Genomic DNA, 10,296 nt, shown 5'->3' with positions numbered 1-10,296 from the left:
CATGAACCTGCCCCCAATTTGCGAACTGGTTCGTTTGGTTCGTGAAAACGTCACATCCAGGTCAGAAAATCATCACTTTCAGGCCAGCAGAAGGTCACTTCCGAGTCAACAGAAGGTCTGCAGGAAGTCCATCCCCTGTTGCCTAGGAAACTGATTGATCGGCGCCAGGCTGTCTGCTGTGACAAACCAAAAAATGAACCAAATAAACCAGCCTAAAGTTCGTGGCGGTTCATCAGAAATGGGATCTGACGAACCGCTGGTTCATGAACCCTCCTGATTCGTAATGAATTTTGGTTCATATTTTGGTTTGTGCCCATCTCTAGTGTTGTATGAGAGTGTCGCGCACAGGGCTGGGCTCAGCAGGCAGGAGGCCCACTGGTACTGCAGGGCAGAACACAACAGGCAGGAAGTCAGTAGTCCAGGAGTCAGGTCAGGTGTCAGAGCCAATATGTCAGTCAGAGAGAGGAGCAGGCAGAAGAGTAGTCAGAAGCAGGCCGGGGTCAAAATCCAATCCAACAGCAGGGCAGGGCACAAGGCAGGGCAAGAGCGTCCAGGCGTAGAGCTCTGGTAGCAGGGAGTGGCGAGCTGAGTTGCTTCCACGCTTGGTTTCCTCGGCGTCTTCCTTTTATGCTGTCCTAATGAGGAACAGCTGTTGCCTCTCTCTCTAACAACTCAGTTCGGTGTTGCGCCTGTAAACGGGCGCTTCTTCGCCTATCCAACAGAGCTGACTTATCTCTATGCTTCCTCCTTTCAGCTGGCCCCAGGTGCTCAGGTTTCGCTTTTGCCCTGTGGGAGTCTTTGTCTCTTACAGCCTCTGTGGAGGTTTCTGGCTGTTCCTCATCCCTGACAGTCTCTGCAGAAGCTCCAGGCTGTTCTTGCTGAATTCCTCCTGGAGCAGCAGCAGTGGTTTCTGACTGCTCTTCCTCTCCAATAGCTTCTGCAGGGGCTTCTGGCTCTAGAGAAGACCCTTCTGGCCCTTCCTGCTCATCTTCTGAGGAGGACTCTGAAGCAGTAGGTAAGGTGGCCAGCCGGGGCTGGGGCTGACTCATGACAGAGAGAGAAATACAGCCTACAGTAGCCACTACCAAAATTATGCTATACTCAGGCTAGACACTACAGCACATAATTAAAAGCAAAGAGAGCCAGTTTGGTGTAGTGGTTAAGAGTGCGGGACACTGATCTGGAGAACCAGGTTTGATTCCTCGCTCCTCCATTTGAAGCCAGTTGGGTGACCTTGGGTCAGTCACAGCTTCTAGCTCTCTCAGCCCCACCCACCTCACAGGGTGTTTTGTTGTGGGGATAATAATAGCATATTTTGTAAACTGCTCTGTGTGGGTCATCCTGAAGGGTGGTATATAAATCGAATGTTGTTGTTGTTAAAGTACTGGGAAGGTCTGTTCTTGAATCTGGGTTAGTCCTGTGTTGGCTGCATCGAATGCCAGGAGATTACAACTTGATGTATGACCTTTATCTCAACGGCAGTGTCTGGATGTGCTGGAACAGTACAGTAGATCCCAGGAGCTCAAAATCTTTGAATGTGACCTTAACACAATTTGGGAACAACTGATACAGAAGGAAAACAGTGGAATAGCTAATTTGCCATATCACTGATTTTCTACCACCTGGGCTGTTTCCAGGTTCCAGGAGTCTTTGGAACTTCCTCCTCAGGAAGATTTGTATATCTTCCTCTGTCACTCTTTTCCAAAGGAAGTTGAAGACCTTTCTATTTTATTTGGTATAGATCTGGTAAACTCTTCCTGCCTGTATGTGTGTGAGAATGTGTGTTAAAAACTGTTCTTGTTTTAAATATTCTGTGTTAATAATTTAAATATTCTGTTTTAATGTTAATGTTGTAGTGTAATGTTTAAATGACTGTTGCTTGCCACCTTGGGGGACCCTATTTGGGTAGAAAGGCAGCATATAAATGTTATCAATAAAATAAGTAAGATGCTGTCCAGCAGGCCCTCTCCCAGGTCTGCCATGGCACAGACAGGACAGGAAATTGAATGATGGTATTGCTGCTCCTCCTTCAGCACTTACTACCTAGCTTCAGACTGTCTGGCAGAAGATGATAACAAGAGGGAAAGCCTTCAGTTTCAACTATGGTGGCAGCATGTATGGCAAGGGAAAGAAGGAATAGGCCCAATCTTTCCATTTCTGCTTTGGCTCTTGTTTTGATTTCAAAAATCAAAGGAGGTGTCATTTATGACAGCCTGTTTTCAAAGGGGAGAGAAGAAATGCTTCCATCCCAAAAGAGAGTTTCCAAAAAGAGGCAGACCACCTGCCTGCTAATTCAAGCTTTCTATCCTTGATAGCCACTGCTAAAGACTTTCTTCTGAGTATCTTGTGTCACTTTGTGGCCATTTCCACACATGTTGAATAATGCACTTTCAATGCACTTTTGCAATCCTTTAGAAGTGGATTTTTTGTTCCACGCATGGAAAATCAGTTCCAAATGTTCACTAAAGAGTATTGAAAGTGGATTATCCGACGTGTGTGGAAGCAGCCTGTGATTGCCTTAATTAATTGCCCATCAACCTAATTCAAGCACTTTATGGCCTACTTCAAGCTATTTGCTAACTATTGGGTTAGTCCTCGTGATAAAGATAGCATGGTGCAGTGTAATGGGAGGTAAGTGAGCCCTTCAGCTCCGATTTGTGCCCCCCAAATTCTTTCAAGTCTCTGTCTTTTAGCTTCAACAGCAAATATTCTACAGATGTTCAGATTAATTTAAAATTCTCTCAATATTGTGTTTTTGTAATCTAATTGAGGTATTTGAATTTTACTGTTTACATCTGTATCTAATATCTGAAAGTTATTGGTAGCTGGCCTATAGTGGCATTTAGTAGCACACAGCAATTGATATGTCAAGCTATTTAGTATTTGACTTTGGCTGACAGCATGAGATTCCATTTAGTATGACTACTAAAACAAGAGGCTAGCAAATCTAAAACACTTGGATGTTGAGATTCACATTCAAAATGAGTGGTAAAAGGAAGACATTTGCTAATTGTGAACATTAATTTCAGCTCCATCAGATATAGCAGTGATTTATTTTCTTCTTCTGGGAAAATGATAGTTTTCTGCTTATGATAGTTTGTAGGTAAAGCTTCTAACACAACCTCAGCCACCTGATCAACCTATAAGTAATAGATCAACAACAGGGTCACACTGTTTTAAAGCTAGTATAATTCCCAAATATCACTGTGCTAGGATGAATTTCAAAATATTTATAATATCTCTATCATATAATTATATATACAATTATGTTTACAATTGCATCAGTACACAATTTCTCAGCAAAATAATACAACTTTCTACAGAAAAATACAGAGGTAGTTGGAGTCTCTAACTGGTGTCTTTTTTCTTGCAATTCCTTGACGAGAGCTTCCAACTCTCCAGAGACAAACAGGCCACTGGTATATGCTCGTTTTCATGTGCTTCTTCAAGTCACTTATCTTGTGCAAATATCTTATAGAACCAAAGCCTTTGAATATGTTTCTTGGCAGCAATTTGCTCTCCATAGGAATAATTCATCAAAGAATAAAGGAAACTGGGTTTCCTTCTGCACCAGCCCAAGGTTCTAGGGCCATCTAGGGCCATCTCATGGGAGACAAGATGCTAGACCAAATGGACATTGATGTGCTGTGCAACAGGCATCCTCTTAAGATTATTTTTGACCCTCAGTTACATTTATTGTATTTGAGGGGTTCCATATCAGGGCAGAAAATGGGTATTCAAACCACTTCCATTCTACCTGGAATTTCGGTCTTGATTGTAGTTTACTATTCCTTTGATCCTCAGGTGGGAGTTACAGTTGTTTCACTGACAGTAATATAGATATGCTCTTATTTTCTGTTTCTATAGTGCCTTTGTGTTAACCTGGTAGCAAGGCAAATAGCAAATGCTCTGACTAAATAAATAGCAGGGAGTTGCAAAATCAGAAAAGGAAATCTAAACAGAACAGGAAATCTAAATCTAAATTAATTGATTATTCAGTCAAACTCAGCAAACTTCTGAGTTCTAACTATTTTCTGGGTGCTGTACTAACAAGCGAAGTCATTCTTTGCTGGGAGAAGCTGCCATTTAAAGAAGTTACGATCAACTTTGCCAGCAAGGACAACTGCATATGCAGAAGAGAAAGAAGCAGAGTACAACTGCAGATATCAGTCCCAGAAAAAGGGCTGTATATGGCTTAGTTGATTTGAATCCAAACCTTTCATTTTCATGAGGACTAACCTAATAAAAAAAGCAACTTTTGTTTTTGAGATTTTTCTATGGGCCAGCATGGCTATCTCTAATCTTTGAAGGTGTATTTTTTTAAGAGGGGGCACAAGCTTATCTCAATGTCTGATTAGTTGCTTTCTGAATATTCATCTTTACCATTCAGAGTACCTGCAAGTACTCACAGAGGAGCCTGAGGCACAGTGGCCTAAGCTTTCATTGGCAGATTGCTTTAAAGGTTGGTTAGTGCATGTTTTGGCTGCCAGCATGAAAGCATTAGCTGCTGGAACTAGGCTGCTAAGAAACATATGTGAGTCATCTATAAATGTGTGTTAGAAAATAGCATTGTATGTTGAATGCCAGAACAGTACCACATCCACAGCAAAACCTGTCAAATAGTTAGAAAACCTAAAACCTAAATAAGGAAAAATGTTGTGTGTGCATATGCACCCACATATACTATGCTCCCTTGCCAGCATTAAGCTATGAACCTATGTTATGTCTCAGGTAGCATTATGTGAGACCATGGAGAACTGCTGCTATTAAGAGGAGACAAGGAACAGTTCTTCCAAGTTTCAGCCAAAGACCTTTCACCTTACCTGGGATTTTTCTATGTGCAAACCTGATACTCTGCCATTAAGCCACAACTCTTCCCCTGTCTAGTGTGTGTAGTGAGCCATGGGCTGTAAAAACCTATATTATGTACCCTGCCACAATGAGGAAGAGGTATTTGGAGGGTCAGGCATATAAAGCTGTTTTACAAAGCAAAACTCCAGAGCTGCTTGTAAAATAGCAACCACTCCAGGTAGGATGACTAAGCCTTTTTGAGCATAGCGGAGACTGTGTATGTGGCCCAGGGCAACCCCAAGCTTATGCTGAGACTCATTTTGTAGAGTTTCAACAGGGTTGGCGGGGGTGGCAACTGGCAGGACACTGAGTGGGTGGGAACTTGGGGTGCTGTTGCTCCAATGGCATGACATCATTTCTGGATTAACCCAGAAGTGATGAAATTGTGTTGTGTGATGCGCTAAGATTCACCGGAAACTATGATTTTACCACAGAGTTCCTTATTAATCCTAGAGTGAAACATTGACATGATGTCACTTTCAGGTTTGCCCCAGAATTGTCATCATGCCATTGGAGTGATGGCCTCTTTTGCCTAATTTTATCCCCCACCACCCTACTGAGCAGCTGCAGGGGCTAACCAGTCTTAAGTACCTCAGCTTACAAGGTTTCACTGAAACATGTTATCATAACTAACCACAGTTCCTGTCCCCAGAATCTGTACACGTAAGTCTGGTATTTTGTGCCCTTAAAGTGATGCTTATTTGCCTCAATGAAACAAGTTTTCTTCTGTAAGCCAACCCCAAACCCTACCTAAAAGCCAAACAAAACCCTAGCTAAACTGACATTCCTAATCCAGATCCTCAAATCCCTATCTGAGAAGAGTTCCCCCCTCCCTTTTAAAAATGAAGCTTGCTTGCCCTCTCCTACCTAGTGGAAGTCTATGGTCTCTGACCGGCTGATAAAGGCCTTTTCTGCATGTGTGATTTACTCCTCCAACAGAGGATGGCGGCGTGGGGGGGGAGGGGACAAATGGAAAATTTTGCATGATTGAAAAAGCTGACTCAAAATTGCATCAAGAGAAACATTGGGGGATACATGCAGGCAGAAAATCAAGAGAAATTTTGAAAATGCTGCCTTGAAATCTGAAGGGGGAGTTAAGAGTCTGGAATTCAGAAGAAAACTGAAAGAGGTATTGGGCCAAATCAGCAAAAATCAGCCATGCAACAAAGGCCAGACACTTGATTTGCATGAGGCCAAAATCACAAGGATTCAGAGCCCCGGAGGGAAGGTGGGACTTCTTGGGATGATTGCTGCAGGCCACCACAGGGAAGGCCCTTGCCCTGGTTGCCACCCATCTCATTTCTTAAGGTACAAAGCTTAAGATGGTTTCTAAGGCAAGTTCTTCTGGGAGTAGGTTGTCCTTCAAGCACTCTGTTCCCAAGTTTGTTAGGGATTTCCAGGTCAAAACTGGAAGCAGGAGAGAAGATTTATGAGAATAGTTGGAAACAGCCATCCTTTGTCCTTCTATTTGTGCCAGATTAGCTTTTTATTCCATTTAAATTGTTATTCCCATTTAGGGAAGAGGTAAAGTCAGGCTAACAACAGGAATGAGCCCTTGGACAATCAGTGCATTAGGGGCTGGCAGGCTACTTCATTTCTGCATTGTATAGCAAATATGCTTAATGGATTCCTGGCACCAGATCTATATCTCTTGAAGAGTTCATTAAGGGGCATAGGCCATGCCAGCCGTTTTGCAATAAGGTCAAATACAGTATTAACTCAAATGCACAACAAGGTTTTTTCCCAGGTACTTCCATGAGTCTATAGCAACTTGATGACACACCATCATCACATTCCCCCCTCAAAAAGAGGGTGAGTGTCATACAAGTTATGTCCGATACTAAAAACATTTTTTGTGTATACCACATTCATAAGGTACTAAGAAGGGTGGCAAGCTGAAAAAATACTTGTAAATAATAATGTGGGAGTCCAATTGGTGGTCCAACATTATTTCAAAATGGCCTTCAAAGCCCAAATTGTAACAGCCTTCAGAAAGGCAACTATTGGTACATGCATTTCAGTGTTTTAAGATCTGGTAATGACCAATACTTTTAACAGGTTTTAACTAAATATATGAATTGATGAAGGCAAAAGAAAAAGCCCTGTTCAGGTGTTTAAATTCATGGGTATTGTATACATGAACAAGGAAGTAGGATTGTACCTGCTGGGTTCACTCTAGATTTCTATGTGTAGAGCTGAACTTATAGAGACTACCCCCTACATGTATAGAAGTGTGCTTGCATCAGCCTGTCCACAAAAGCAGGTCTCAATAGTGCTCACACAGAGACAAGTGCATGTACAGATGTTTCCTGCAGACCATTGTATGTATCTAGGACAGGCGCTGTTACCCAAATGGCTACCTGAGTCCTCTCTCTATCCCCAGGAGACATCTCTCTAAGCATATCCAGAGTGCAAACCTGCACCAAAAGGGTTAACATATAAACCAGGGTATATTCCTATATATACCAGGGTCCTGTGAGTGGCACTGACCATCACTGTAGCTTGATGTCAAGGAGAGCAGAGTGAGAGAAGGGGCGGGGGGAGGAAGAAGAAGGATACCGATAGGCTGTCTTCTCCTTATTCTAATGTAAGTTTGGGGAATTCAAGACTTGACACTCAAATTCAGTAATGGGATTTCTTAGCTACCAAACAGACAAACAATGGAATAACTACAAAGTCACAAACTAAGAAGAATACAATGAAGAACATATAACTAAACAGGAAAGTTCACTTGTACAAACTCCATATCATTAACAGTAACAAATAATACACAGCCAACAAAATAATACAGATCTCCTAGTTGTGGCATGTTTTAGATGAACCTAGTGTATGTGTAGGTGTAGAAATAAAACATATGACCTGTCCTGAAAAGCAATGGCTCCATGATGGAAGGTTCATAAATAACTCCCAAAAGGGTAGAAAGGAGGATTGCATCTAGCTGTACTTAAAAGCGGAAATGGTGCCTGGTATACAGACACATAAGTTGCGCAGGGTGCTTTAAAAGTGTAGCAAAGAGTGCACCAAAACTAATGGCACAAAAAGAGAGCAAATGGAGGTTAAAAATAGAAGCTCAAAGAAGGTTAAGACAAGAACAGGTGACCAAAATGCAGGCAAAAAGAAGGAAAAACACAAACAAAAGTAAAGGCCTCAAAGAAGGTGAAAAACACCTGTTGGAATCCTATCTTTATAATCCAGGTCACCTATATATAAGGTAAATGACATTAATGAAAATGGACACTTGGTAAATGTCTAATTGGGTAAATTGGATTAATCAAGACTGGGATTGGAAACTGGGTAAGTAGTGGGAAACGAAGGGTTAAGTGATTGATCATAAGTGTTGAAAAGAGACAGGAGATCAGGGTCAGCGGATTCCCTTAATGTGAACCTTTGATGGTAAATAACAACATACCATTAAAGCACTATGTTTGATATGCAATTCTAAGCAGGTTCTAAGGAAGAAAGTAGTACATTTGTAGCTTTGATATACAAAATGGATATGTTGTGCATGTAAATTTCAAAGAACTGCAATCTTTATAAGACTTGGAGATTTACTGGTCTATTTGAGGTTCTGCATGGGCACCCATCTTATTGATGTGACTTAAAAGTGATTTGCCTAACTATTGGAACAGCCTGGTATAGTTCCTGCACCCATAAAATGTGGGGAGAAGGGAGGCAGTGAGATCAGCTGAATCCCTTTGTTCCTAAGCCAGGGCACCTTTCCTTTCATGTGGGAGAAGAAAGCCCCAAGTCATGTTTCTAGAGCACTGAATTCGTCTGTGGTCCCATAGTCCAATGTCTTAGGTCCAGGGACCACAGCTGTGCTTAACCCTTGGGGGAAGGTGACTGTGTACTGAGTATCTCTTAAATCCATTACGTTAAAATACAGGGTTGCTGTATTTTAGCTTCCCTGTGGTAAAATGCTTGCTTCAGGTGGTGATATTTTAATTCAGTGCCTTAGTATATTTCATCAAAATAAACACTATGCCATAACCATGCCAGTGGCACAATCTTGCTTTCATCCCTGCACGTATAACATAGACAATATGGAGCTGCTGTACAGGGCTAATGTGACTGGGGACTGCATCTTCATGTACTGTCACTAAACATTGTGTCGTGTCTGTACCCCTACATCCATGTCATTGTTCTAAGGGGTGAACAATTGCTAATACTGTGTTTTGATTTCATATTGCAAATGCTATATGTATCACTTTCGTTTCTCTCCCTCTCAGCCTGGGAACACAGCTGTGTAATCTCTTTCTTTGAAGCTCACTGAAATGACCTTGCAATGTCTGAAATGTTACTGTTTCTGTTATGCCGCTTTCTGTCTTGTCTAGCTGATGTATAAACTCCAGCAAAGGTTCCCAGACTTCTTCCCGCTCAAAACTTGTGGGTAAGGGAGGAGGGAAATGTTTGAGTATTTAGACCTGTACTTTCCTCAAGTCTCTATTCCTATCAAGGAAGCTGTACTGCTTGGAGGCTTTCTTGCTTCTAAGTAAACATATGGATATATATATGATCTGATTTCTGAATAAAAAAAACATTTAACCAAGAACCTGTGTCTTGCTGCAATGGTCCAGAGATCTGTCTGCCATATCCTGTCATCCATAGCCTGACACAGTGTCATTTGGATTCAGCCCAAGAATTCTGCAGTAGATACTAGATAAGATGTTGTAGAAAGGATTCGATGCAACAAAAAATTTGAAAAAACATTGGGCTAAAGTATGGGTCCGCAATCTTGTTGAACCTGTTGTGCATCTGGAATTTTCAGTAATGACAAAATGACCATTCCAGGAATGAGTCCAATCATAAAATCTGGGAGGTTCCCCAAAATGTTAGGAGATTCCAAGCCAAGCATCTTATGATGATGATGACAGCTGTTTCCAAATGGGACTTCCCTGAAGACATAAAAAGATTATGCTTCCTGGTCTCTTCTGAAGAACCTCCTGCTCCAATGAGATAGAGGAAAACCAGGATTGCCTTTTGCTTTGGATAAGAGATACTTTGGGAGAACAAGGAAATGGGCACCAACAAACATTAGAGGGTGGCATAGTGCCCATGGACAGGATATGATCATTATTTAGCCTGGAAACTACAGATCATACTCAAACATGGGTTCTTTTATATAATATAATATATATAACATGGCCATTATCATACTAGTCCCATGAGATGGTAAATAAGAGCCACATTTATATCTGATGTAACCGGTGGGCAAAAAATTGAATAAAACAATAATAAAATAATGGGAGAATGGGCCAGAATGCCCTTCCAGACTTTTCAAATCCCCAAGAAATTTCATATTCTTCAGTCTATAACCAATATCCAAGCCTAAGACCTGAAACTTGTTAGTCATATCAGAACTTCCCATATGCAATCCCACCCTGATGTGAATATTCCCTTATGTACCCCTATATTAAACCATTGTAGTCCAGTGGTTAGAAACCT

The sequence above is a fragment of the Eublepharis macularius genome, chromosome 1 (assembly GCF_028583425.1).
Source record: "Eublepharis macularius isolate TG4126 chromosome 1, MPM_Emac_v1.0, whole genome shotgun sequence".
Taxonomy (NCBI): domain Eukaryota; kingdom Metazoa; phylum Chordata; class Lepidosauria; order Squamata; family Eublepharidae; genus Eublepharis; species Eublepharis macularius.
This window is presented reverse-complemented; position numbering follows the sequence as displayed.